This window comes from Misgurnus anguillicaudatus, chromosome 25, assembly GCF_027580225.2.
Source record: "Misgurnus anguillicaudatus chromosome 25, ASM2758022v2, whole genome shotgun sequence".
Classification (NCBI taxonomy): Eukaryota; Metazoa; Chordata; class Actinopteri; order Cypriniformes; family Cobitidae; genus Misgurnus; species Misgurnus anguillicaudatus.
In genome coordinates, this window is record NC_073361.2 from 28,740,950 (window position 1) to 28,753,604 (window position 12,655).

The following is a 12,655-nucleotide window of genomic DNA, read 5'->3' on the forward strand; positions in this document are numbered from 1 at the left end:
GGCACTACCAGCAGAGTATAATAATGATCAGATATGACCGGATGTGACATACAATAATACTAAAAAATTAAATAGTGACTTCAAGATACTTCCAAGAAAACCATGCCACTGACACTGTACATGTCTAATAACCAAGGTCAATTTTATACTTTAATGAAACATGGCAGTTAAGAAGCAATATTTTTATGAAGTTTAAAATAATAGTGAGCCTCAAGCACCTTATTCAAAACTTAAACTGTTAATTTTATTTAAAAAAAAAAAAGTGCAGTTTGGATTGTAAATAATGTTTTAGAATAAAGCATTACTATATAGTTTTAACTTGAATTTATCTGAATGTTAATAATAGTTTATCTGTCACATATCATCTACTATAATGGAAATCAGAAGATGATCCAGCTTATTATATGCGGTGTTGTATTTTCGTCACTAGATGGCATCATTTTAACACTATTGAATCTACATGTGGACAAAGGCAAATATGTTCACTAGTATTTATAATAATTAATTTTCAGGTAGTATTAATTAAAACTGTAAACAGCTAAACCAAACAGCAGCATATAAGGATTTCTTTTGTAAGTTTAAGAAATGCAAATTTGATTAAATGTTGATTTTAGTAAAACCTAAATAATTTAATAGCCACTTGACTGTGTTTTTTTTTCAAACAGATGCAACCAAATCCGATAACAGTCAGTGAATATAAATCACTGAATGGAGAAAAATCAGTTTTAGTTAAAAATTATTACAATTATAAAAAAATTATAACAACTAAATATAGACGTGTTGTAAATTCCATTTGTTTATATTAAAAGGCTTATGCAGTCATTTCTACAACATACTTTTCTTCCTACTTATACTTGACCATGTCTACATCCTACATAAGCATATTTCCTATTTTTATAGGTAATATGTATTTATAGGTGTTTTAGTGCATGAGCAAGTACACTGTCAGGACAAAATGGTCAAAAAAAATGGTCCCAAGTTTCACCGGGGTGTACAACTTTGCACCTAAAGAGTTCATATTAGTACCTCAAAGTATGTATACATACACTGTAATAGAAATTACAGTATTACTGGCAACTAGCTGCCGGTAACTTACTGTAGATTTTACATTTATGTTATGTACTGTTTGTTCAAAGTTAAATGAACATGAAACATTTACATTTAAGTTACTGGCAACAATCCACATAATTACAGCAAATTTTTTAACAGTGTATCCATGGTACATATTAGGACCTTTTAAAGGGGTACTGCCCCGTGACGGCTTGGGAGCACTTTTGATAATTTTTTCTAATGGTGTATAAACCAAAAATGCTTAAAATACAAATATGTATCAATAAAATAATACGCTTTTATGATTGAATCTACACTATATTATCCTTTTTAATGTGAAATATTTACTAGTGTAAGTACAGCACAGTTTACATGTATCCCATAAGGTGTCAAACAAATTGTAATGAATAACTCTCGGATAGATAAAATTGAAAATTTGTCAGCATGCGCTTCAGTGGAGTAATTGGATTTTCCAGTTTGACAACCTGATAATATAAAGCATATTAATGGACATAAAAGCATATTTAGGGTGAAAGATACAAAGCTGCGGCTTAAAGGCCTTGCGAAAGATGCACAATGCGCTCTTTTATTTGAAAAAAAAAACAAGGATAAGATGCAATTTTGAAAATGCTCATATTGAAACAATAATTTGTCCATTTTACAGTCTAGTAGCTGACCAATGAAGTATTTCACTGGAGAATCTTCGGTGAAAACAAATCATGCTACTCCCTTCATTAATCAAAGGAGTCTGAGGAATGCTGCATGGGCCCCAACATGGTTTTCCGTATTATTCCCAGCCCTCCCTCTCCGCTTCCACAGTCCTACGATAAGCCTTTCTGATGATCTTATATATGCTAATGATGGCACGTCTATGGACATATTACAGAGGAGATGATAGTGTCATTAATGATAGCGTCTTAAGCGTTATCGTCATCATCACCATGTTCCTCTTGATCTTGCGGTCCCTCGTAGATCCCCATGCGCTCGTTTCATTTTTGCACACGCAATCTCCCCCCCTCACTTCTCTCTTTTGGGTGGTATAAGCACATTACGGATGGGGACATTAGTAACTAATGCAGGCGCTGGGCCCCGCATTGTTTGGTGCACAAGTACATCATTAGAAAATGTTCTACTTGGCAGGGAAGCGTGTATTAACTCCGCTCGCAATAAAATGAGGTTGTGATCAATTGTTAAAGTTATCGAGAGCTATTAGGTTGAAATATGAACCTCTCAATTGCAATAATGAAGAGGGCGCCTGATCGTACACAATCAACAGAGCAACATACGCCATACGTTGCAGGTACGGGCTGAAGAGCTCTGGAAAGACGAGAAAGAGGGAAAGCAATTTCGCACAAACAACCCTGACCTCATTACAAATTTCACCTCATTACTAATTTTAATAATCTTCCCAAATGTGAGTTTTTTGAGCAACAAAACAATGGAGACGCATTGTAAACGGCACTCTTCTGAAGAGCCGTGTCTTATAATAACTTTTGATGCCGGAACTAACATTAGCTCGCAATTTTGCCAAACTCTGTATGTAACGCCATTAATGGATTTTTATAATATTCTGTACTTAGGCATATTGATGATTTTCAGCCTTGGAAATTAATTCAATTAATTCCCCAAAGGTAATGTTTTGGAACTGAACAGAGTCGAATCTTGTGGCTCGCTATTGAAGACACTTTGTCTGTCCTTATATTACAGCAGTTATTGCTATTGTTACAGCAAAACAACAAATTACAATTTGCATGTCTAACACTTAAGTGCTTTTTTATATATACAGCTGTATAGATTTAAACCAAAACCAGTATTTGCTCCAATATTAATAAAACTGATCATTCTAATCTATTATTAGGGGACTCTTTAGTACCCTTTTAAAAAGTACACATTTGCACTTAACAAGGTCAATTGGTACCTCAGAGGTACACACTTGTACCAAAGAGTGCATATTACTACCTCAAAGGTACATATTAGTACCAAATATGTACACATCTATACCTAAATGTTACATAATAGGACCTTTTATGCCCCAGTGACAGCTTGGGACCATTTTTAACAATTTTTTCTTATCATGGGCCATATGTTGAATTTCTAGACATACTAAAAAATTATATATATATATATATATATATATATATATATATATATAGCTTGAATGCACATGTTGCTCTGGATAAAAATACATTGTACAAAATTTGCTGTACAGTTATGCAGCTGTTTGCCAGTAACTTACTGTAGATTTAAATTTATGTTATTTACTGCAAGCTGTTTGTTCAAAGTTAAATGAACATTATTAACAAGTATTTGTCTTTACAGAATTAAACTATAAAATAACAACTTCATGCAAAGTGTTCTGGTACCCAGAAATCCTCATCAGCCTTTTATCCTTCAGATTTTGGTTCCCAGAATGCTTTGCATAAGGCTTGTAATTTTATAGTTTTATTCTGTAAAGATAAATACGTTTTGCCAGTAAACACTTGCCAGTAATACTGTAATTTCTACAGATTGTTTTTACAGTGTAGTAGATGTAAAATTGCTGTTTATGGGGGTGTTTTAAACATGTCCTTTGGCAGTGGTCATGTACTGAGGTTATCCTCCTGCTCCAAAAAAGGAAATTTTTAACACAAATTGGTCACCATTTAAACAGCTTAATAGCATGTTCGGTGTTGGTTATTCTTCATTGATATTTCATCAATTAGTCTCAACCAATTAGCTTGCATTTATAATGCTTGGGCTGCTATTTGTTCTTTAAATTAGTAAATGCATTCATATGGTATTGTACAGTGGGTGGATGAGCACTTGTATGTTTCAGTTGTGTAATTTTATAATACGCAGGCAGCCTTGAAATGCACAGCATATGTTTCAGATACCTTAGATTTGGGATATTTCCCACCTTAAAACTAGAAAAAATGCCTGAATTTAGTGATAGATAGATAGATAGATAGATAGATAGATAGATAGATAGATAGATAGATAGATAGATAGATAGATAGATAGATAGATAGATAGATAGATAGATAGATAGATAGATAGATTACTGGGTTGATCTTTTTCACATTTTCTAGGTTGATAGAAGCACTGGGGACCCAATTATAGCACTTAAAGGGATAGTTTACTTTAAAATGAAAATTCTGTCATCATTTACTCATCCTCATGTTTTTCTAAACCTTTTTTCTGATGAACACAAAAAGAGATATTTTGAGAAATGATGGAAAGCACACAGTTGACGTTACCCATTAAATTCCATCATATTTTTTAATTCCTACTATGGAAGTCAATGGTCACTATCTGCTGTGTGTTTACCATCATACCTCAAAATATCTTCTTTTGTGTTTATCAGAAAAAAGAAATTCATACAGATTTAGAACAACATGAGATGAGTAAATGATGACAGAATTTTAAAGTGAACTATCCCTTTAAACATGGAAAGTCAGATTTTCATGAAATGTACACTGTAAAGGAGCGCTGCATTATTTCCAGGATGAGGTGGGAAATATCCTAAATCCGAGTTGTTTGAAACAAAACATTAGTATCATGCATTTACATAATTTCCACTAAAACCAGGCTGGGGCATTCTGAGTGACTCCCCTACTGAAAAATCCAGCTAAAACCAGCATAAGCATCTCTTCTTGGACTACAACAAACACACGGATTGTATAGGCAACAGTTTACTTCCTGAGATTGGTGATGTAGACAAGACCGACATTATCATAAATCCTCACAGCCTGTAAGTTAACTCCTGTTAGCAACCAAATCTTTTAAACATGGTAAGGAGCGTCATGTTTCCAGCTGACGTCAGAGGTATTCAGGCCAATCACAATGTACAGATTAGCTGGCCAATCAGGGACACAGAGCTTTTCAAATCTGTGCATTTTGGGAAGAGAGTGAAATCTAAAGCTACAAAAATGTACGGTATACATATGTTTTTTGTACCATAAACCAGGCAAACACATTGCATTATACAAAATACATGAAATAGCGGTTTTTAAGCAATGAAATAGGTGCTCTTTAAATGAAAACAGCTGTCATTGCCATTGTTTTGTGTCAAGATGCACACACCAGTAATGTTTTTCAAAACTATGTTTGTAAAAAACGACTTAAATGTAATAATATAGCTAAGGCCTATTCCTGGATTAATCTAAACCTTATCTGGGAAATTGCCTCTAAATGTTCGAAATGCAAATTTTGTTATTGTTTTGGAGCACACTAGCTAACATATTCATATTAAAAGCAAAAAACTTCAATTGTGATTTCATGGGGACTTTAAGTGGAAGATAACCAGCAGGATCTAATTGCACTAATGAAAGTTACCATCATTAACCAGTTCTGGAAGTCCACTACCAAACAGTGAGTCAGTAGATGCCTGACCAGACTGTTGTAAGCCCACAGATGGCCTCGCTGTTCACATCACGGCAGGACAAAATGATAGACATCCTGCACCCGCAGGGAGCGAGACAAACGAGCGCGTGTGCGCAAGCGCGTGTGCTGTCCACGGGGAGCGAGGCGAACGCGTCGCGCGCCCGCTGATTCAACGCACTCCTCTCTGTTTTCTTGCTTGAGAAAGTTCCTGCCTCCGCAAAAATTGAATGTCCACCGTTTGAGAAATGAATTCGTGGAAGTCGCTGTCTTTTTCATCCATTAGCGCGCGTTTAGTTCAACGTTTTAAATAATTGCGTTACAAGGAATGATATTTAAAATACATTTGGGAGGCAATGGGGCGGGAAAGTGCCTACATGTTTTGCTGATGACACCCGGGCCATTTGGAAGACATCAAAGTAGTGTGAGGAGGTATCCCAAATGCATATTATAAACTCATTATGTGTATCATTTAAAAGGATGTACTCCAGCAGCAAAAACAATCTTCCCCATTCTCTGCCTCGCCTGTAATGTCTGTTCGCAAAGTCGCAACTTTTTTGACGCCTTCAGTCAATGTGACAGCTATTACAGCGCGGTAAATGTCATTTATATTCCTATTGGCTGTGTCCTTAGCTTACTGTACTGTATGGGATAAGACATTGCAAATGAAAGACGTTTCTGACAAAGATGCCATCCGTTTAAGGATGATTCCCAGCAAGCAATAGCCGTCATTTCAACGTCTCGTTTCAGTATAGACCCGATATAGCTGGGCTGTGTCTAGCCCATATCTAGCCCAAATAAACTTTAATTTGGTAACATGTGGTTTTTGAGAAAATACTTTGTGAGATGTATGCTATTTCATCATGTAAGCAAAGTTAACAGCGATTACAAGGTATTTCGTTTCATTTCTTTAAAGTGTTTTATGCATCGTCTGTACGTAGTCACAATTTAGCTCATAAATAGACCGACTACGAATAAACCACGTTTAGCCTAGAAATAACCATGAATTTAATTAAATGTTGTTTTTCCAAAATGATTTGTGAGATGTATGATATTTAATCATATAAACAAAGTTCAAAGCTATTACGGTATTTTGTTTCATTTCTTTAAAGTGTTTTATGCACCGTCTGTACTTAGCCACTATTTAGCTTACAAATAGACCGACTACGAATAACCCACGTTTAGCCCAGAAAACCATTCATTTAATTACATGTGGTTTTTGCCAAATAACTTGTGAGATGTATGGTATTTCATTGTGTAAGCAAAGTTAACATCGATTACAAGGTTTGTTTAATTTCTTTAAAGTGTTTTATGCACCGTCGTACATAGCCACTATTTAGCTCATAAATAGACCGACTACGAACAAACCATGTTTAGCCCAGAATAACCTTGAATTTAATAAAATTTTGTTTTTGCCAAAATAACTTGCAAGATGTATGATATTTCATCAGGCATGCAAAGACACCAGTGAATTCCAGATGTTTGGTTTTATTTATCTTATCTGAATCTGCTGTCACGCATAACATTCATTATTGATAAACAAAATCCAGTTACAACTCCGAACCGCTAGATGGCAGCTGCAGTACACAAACACGAGGCCAAATCTCGCGAGAAAGACTTCCGCTGTTTGAAAATCAACAACACACCAGCGAGCAGCCAGCCAGAAGGAAAGCAATCTTCCACACTCGTTTGGTCTTGTAAGTGTTTTTATTATTTTATTTTACATGTGTTTAAAATGTATTTACTTTATTTGTTGTTGGAATCGCGACATTCTTGCGGGTAACTTTACGTTAAAGTAAGTAACCCATGTTTTATAAAACCTAAACAGTACAACCTGCAATGTAATAAAATAGTGGAGGTAAATGAGTCTATGTAACAAACGTTAAACTGAAGATTAACATAAGTGATTTGTAGGCTGCTTTTTAGTAACAGCAGTAACTTAGCTAAGTTATCACTGTGTTCCTTACAGTAATCTAGGCAGTTATGCTTTACAATTATGCATACAGAGATAGATTGAGGGGGAAAGCTATTTTTCCATATGGATTTAACTTACAGGCCTTCAGTTTGTTGGAAAAATAGTTTTATTGTGTTAGTGAGGGAAAACTTGCAGGTCAGTGGGCATTAACCTTAAAGGTTGGTAAACACTTGTACACTGAAGCATACAATACTGTACAATTACTGACATATGCATGTGCTATTCAGGTGTCAAAGCTGTGCTAAACTGGAGGGAGAAACTTGAGAGACCGTGCCGGAAGAATGCTGGACAGGTAAATTCTATAAACATGCAATATTAATCAGACATTGTGGTGTCAACGCAGTCTTTCATGTGGTCACAAAAAAAAATCAAAAAAATATGTCAGTCTGCAACTGTTAACAACATTATCTTTTGTATTTTAGAGTTCCCTAAAATTCATTAATTTCAAAGTTCAACATGAATGGTGGTGGTCCACTGCAGAAGCAAGCATTTGAAAAAACATCAGTTCTCAGTTATTAAAGGTAAGTGTGTTTGTATGTAGTTTTAGGCTGAATGGTGTTTCACAAAATAATACTTTTAATATGACATTAGGCTATGTGAGGTGTAATTGACAACAGTCCGGTACTGTCTTAATATTTTCTAAATATTAAAAGCCCCAGATTAAATTACTCTTTGCCGATACAACAGTTAACTCACCCATACAATATTGTTTAGTTGTTTTATGTCCATAAGATTGTATTGTGAATATTTTATGCTTGGCATCTTAAAGGAATAGTCTACCCTTTTGCCATATTAAGCTATGTTATTACCTCAACCTAGACGAATTAATACATACCTATCTTTTTTCAATGCGTGCACTGCACAGTGTGTTGTTAATGTGTTAGCATTTAGCCTAGCCCCATTTATTCCTATGGTACCAAAAAAAGTTTTATTTTGTGGCACCATACTTACTGGTATAACTCTGTAACAATCTTTAAATAGGGAAAACACGGAAGTCTTTGGTGGCTTCCTTGTTTGGTACCATAGGAATTAATGGGTCTAGGCTAAATGCTAACACATTCACGACGCGCTATACAGTGCACGCATTGAAAAAAGATAGATATGTATTAATTTGTCTAAGTTGAGGTAATAACATAGTTTAATATGGCAAAAGGGTAGACTACTCCTTTAAAGGGCAGGGTATTTGATTTTGAAAAATACTAACTTTAACCTACACGCACCAACCAGAAGCACACTCCTATCTCATTAACCAGTAAGACTGACAAAGTGAATAACATTACCAAAATAACCAACATAAACAACTGTTTTTAATCCGAATTAAATGCAGCACGTTTAGAAATTTGAAAAGATAAATATCATTGCACTAATTCTTAAAGGAACACAAACTACATAAGCAACATGTTTCATTAAAACACAATCTGAATCCATCAAAATAGAATCACACTGCATACCTACCTTTCCAAAAGAAACACTGCAACGACCCTTTCAGACCTGTAGCTGTTTCCATCTTGCAGAAAAGCAGTGAAGTTACCAATGTTAATTTGGGTTTTTGCTCTTTGCTCATCCAGATGTTTTTTTGTTGTTTCAAAATGTTTTTCGTTTTGTAGCTCCTGTGTCAATTCAGGAAAGTTTATTTGATTCTCCCTATTTTTACAGAGCGTGAACAGGGTGTGAAGTGGCATGCAAAACACGTTCACAGAAGAGGGGCAAAAATTTAATGCGTCCAATTAGGCATGGGCCGGAATTAGAATCTGGATGATAACCATAAGCAAAAATACCACGGTGTTGCGGTATTGCCATTGTGACACTAAAATGTGTTATTTTCAAATGTCTGCGTATTAAAACATCAACTTTTCAACTGGACACAATACATTTTATTTTTAAACAACAAACAACGTTTATGCCAGTTTAAAATAAAGCCTTTAAATGATAATATTCTATGGGGCGGTTTCCCGGACAGGGATTAAACTGGTCCTAGACTAAAACATTTTTAAGAGCTGTCCAAAGTGAAAAAAACTTGGACTTACATGTCTTAAAATACATCAGTGCCCTTTGTTTTGCCTCAAAATGCACACAGGTAATGTTTTTAGTAAGGCATGTTTGTTAAAAATTTCTTAATTAAACTAAGGCCTAGTCCTGGATTAAGCTAATCCCGGTTCGGGAAACTGCCCCTTTCAGTTGTAAATGTAAACATGAATTCAATTACATGATTTAATTCACGTTGTGTAAACACAGTTCATACATTGAAAACGGTATCACAGAAATTTTTTGTGGTTTTTAAAACCTTGACTATGAAAATCTCGGTATACCTTTCAACCGGTAACTGGCCCATGTCCAAATATTGCATTGGGTCGGGGTTCAATGATTTGTCGAACGTTTTTTGGTCCTACGCTTTTACAGATGACACAAATATATAAAAATACACATTAGACAACTTAACATAGTGATTGCTATCAAGACTTGAGGAGACTTTCAACCAGCATAACTAAAATGTTTCTGGATCAAAATCAGATACCCTGACTTTAAGCCTCTTTTGCTAGTTCCAGAATGTCATTAAACACAAGCAGAGATACATGCACTTGTGTTTGTAGTAATGAGAACGATATGATTACTGTTGTTGACCTGTCAATATTTATATATGACTTTTTCCAAAGAGAATGACTATCACATTTAATATAAAGCAAAAATACTTGTCTCATGCATTCTTTTCATATTTGGCAGATGCTGTGTTGAACAACTTTCCAGCAGCAACAGAACTGGAAGTGAAGGTTGCAATGCGTGCATTTCAAACAGGCACCAGGGAGGACATGGTGTATAGAAATTAGTACAATTAAGTTGAAGTGAACTGAAGATAGTTTGTTAATGTTTAGATGTTATTTCATTTTTAAAATTGTATTTTGTTATTTATGCTTTTATTTTGTTACTGTTTTTATTCTTTTTGTTAAAAGTAGTTTTTCTTCATTTTGTCTTATCTGACTTTCTATTGTATTAATACTATTTTTTGTAATAAATTGCATGATTACATGTTTATGAGAACCTTTTTTAATGGATTAAAAAGAATTCTTTAGCCATTCTTTTGTTGTTTATTAGACACACACGTGTAGTCATTTAATAGCCGTCTATTTAACGGCTAGTCTATTCTTGGGCTAAGATAGACGTCTACTAGATTTTCACTGACAGCCCAAAATTAGCCTTTTATTAGCCTAGACCCACATTCACCGTCGATTAGACGTATATATGTAGACGTTTAGTAGCCGTCTATTTGATGACTAGTCTATTCTTGGGCTATGATAGACGTCTACTAGATTTTCACTGACAGCCCAAAATTAGCCTTGTTTTAGCCTAGACGTCAGAGGGGTGTTTAGACGGCTACTAGACGTCTATTAGCCGCAAAATTGCTTGCTGGGTTATGATTCGTCAAAATTATTTAATTACTGTATCAAAATGTTGTTTTGTGTAGCCTACTGAAAAAAACCACACACTGTTGATAATAAAGGTACTGCAGCATTTTTAGCAGACAACAAAAGGTGCTTTGTGGTAAAAATAAAAAAGGTTATTAAGACTATAGACAGGTAAGAAAGTAATGGTTCTTCTAAACTGAATTAATCTTTGGAGAAACAAAAGTGGTTCTTCTGTAGCATTCTGTGAAGGATTATTTTTGAGACTAAAGACAGACATATAGGTCTACACTGCTAAAAAAATAAAGGTGCGCAGTGCGCACCATGCCATTATCTAAAAGGAACTTTAACATAAAGGACCTACAGCATCACTGTGAAGAACCTTTTAAGCACCTTTATTTTTAAGAGTGCAGACAGATAAGACATTGCAAAATCTTTGGAGAAAAAAGTCTGACAAAACTTGGAAAGATCCATAAATAAGGAATTATGATTCATAATTTGTCATCAAGGTCATTTTTTTAATTGACGTGTATGTATCATCTGGAAGCTAATTCAATAAGCTTTTCCATTCATGTATTTGCCGTGACACAATTTGAATATTTATTTGAATATTCAAAAATTCACATTTAAAGTTGTCCAAATAGGGTGAACACTTATTACTAATGATAAATAAATGTTTGATATATTTACGGTAGAAAATTCACAAAATATCTTTATGGAACATGATCTCTACTTAATATCATAATGATTTTGGCATTAAAAAAATCGATAATTTTCACATCCAATGTATTTTGGCTATTGCTAAAATATATCCATGCGACTTATGGTTTTGTGGTCCAGGGTCACATATGTAAACGAAGACATAGCATTGCAAAGTGAGTTTCTTTTAATGAATTTTATCAGATTTTTTTCTTTTGGTATGCTGGAAAAGGTACAATTTCGATTTAAATAATATATTTTATATAAAGGTTTGGGATTTTGATACAAAGACAGACATACAGACATTGCAAGAGATTCCAAAATTAGTATCTTTGCAGGAGAAATTTCTAAAAGAGAAACAGTAAATGTATGTGTGCGTGTGTGCGGGTGTGTGTGTGTGTGTGTTTTGAAAGAAAATAAAAATATAATTCATCATAATCATTATTCATAATCTATGTAAAGGAGACAGACAGATGTCGATTTAGAGTAAGGAGGGAAATGTTTTTGTCAGATGAATGAAAAAAGTGTCCCAAATTATAATAATTCAAAGATAGATGGATGGATGGATGGATAGAGTAGATACTGTAGATAGATGGATAAATACAGTAGATGGATAGATAGATACAGTATAAGGATAGATAGATACAGTAGATGGATAGATAGATGGATGAATGGATGGGTGGATGGATGGAGTAGATACAGTAGATAGACAAATAAATGGATAGATACAGTACATACAATAGATGGATGGATGGATGGATGGATGGATAGAGCAGATACTGTAGATAGATGGATAAATACAGTAGATGGATAGATAGATACAGTAGATGGATGGATGATGGATGGGTGGATGGATGGAGTAGATACAGTAGACAAATAAATGGATAGATACAGTAGATGGATGGATAGATAGAGTAGATACTGTAGATAGATGGATAAATACAGTAGATGGATAGATAGATACAGTATAAAGATAGATACAGTAGATGGATAGATGGATGGATGAATGGATGGATGGATGGAGTAGATACTGTAGATATACAAATAAATGGATAGATACAGTACATACAATAGATGGATGGATGGATGGATAGAGTAGATACTGTACATACAATAGATAGATAGATAGATAGATAGATAGATAGATAGATAGATAGATAGATAGATAGATAGA

At 34.5% G+C, this 12,655-nt stretch overlaps 1 long non-coding RNA gene across 1 annotated transcript; it reads left to right on the top strand.

The window, feature by feature from the left end:
• Window positions 1-6,130: 6,130 nt before the first annotated feature.
• Window positions 6,131-10,455, top strand: LOC129453416 (uncharacterized). Its single transcript, XR_012368152.1, has 4 exons — window positions 6,131-7,106; window positions 7,612-7,676; window positions 7,807-7,905; window positions 10,106-10,455. It is a non-coding gene; the product is annotated as an uncharacterized lncRNA (long non-coding RNA).
• Window positions 10,456-12,655: the final 2,200 nt, after the last annotated feature.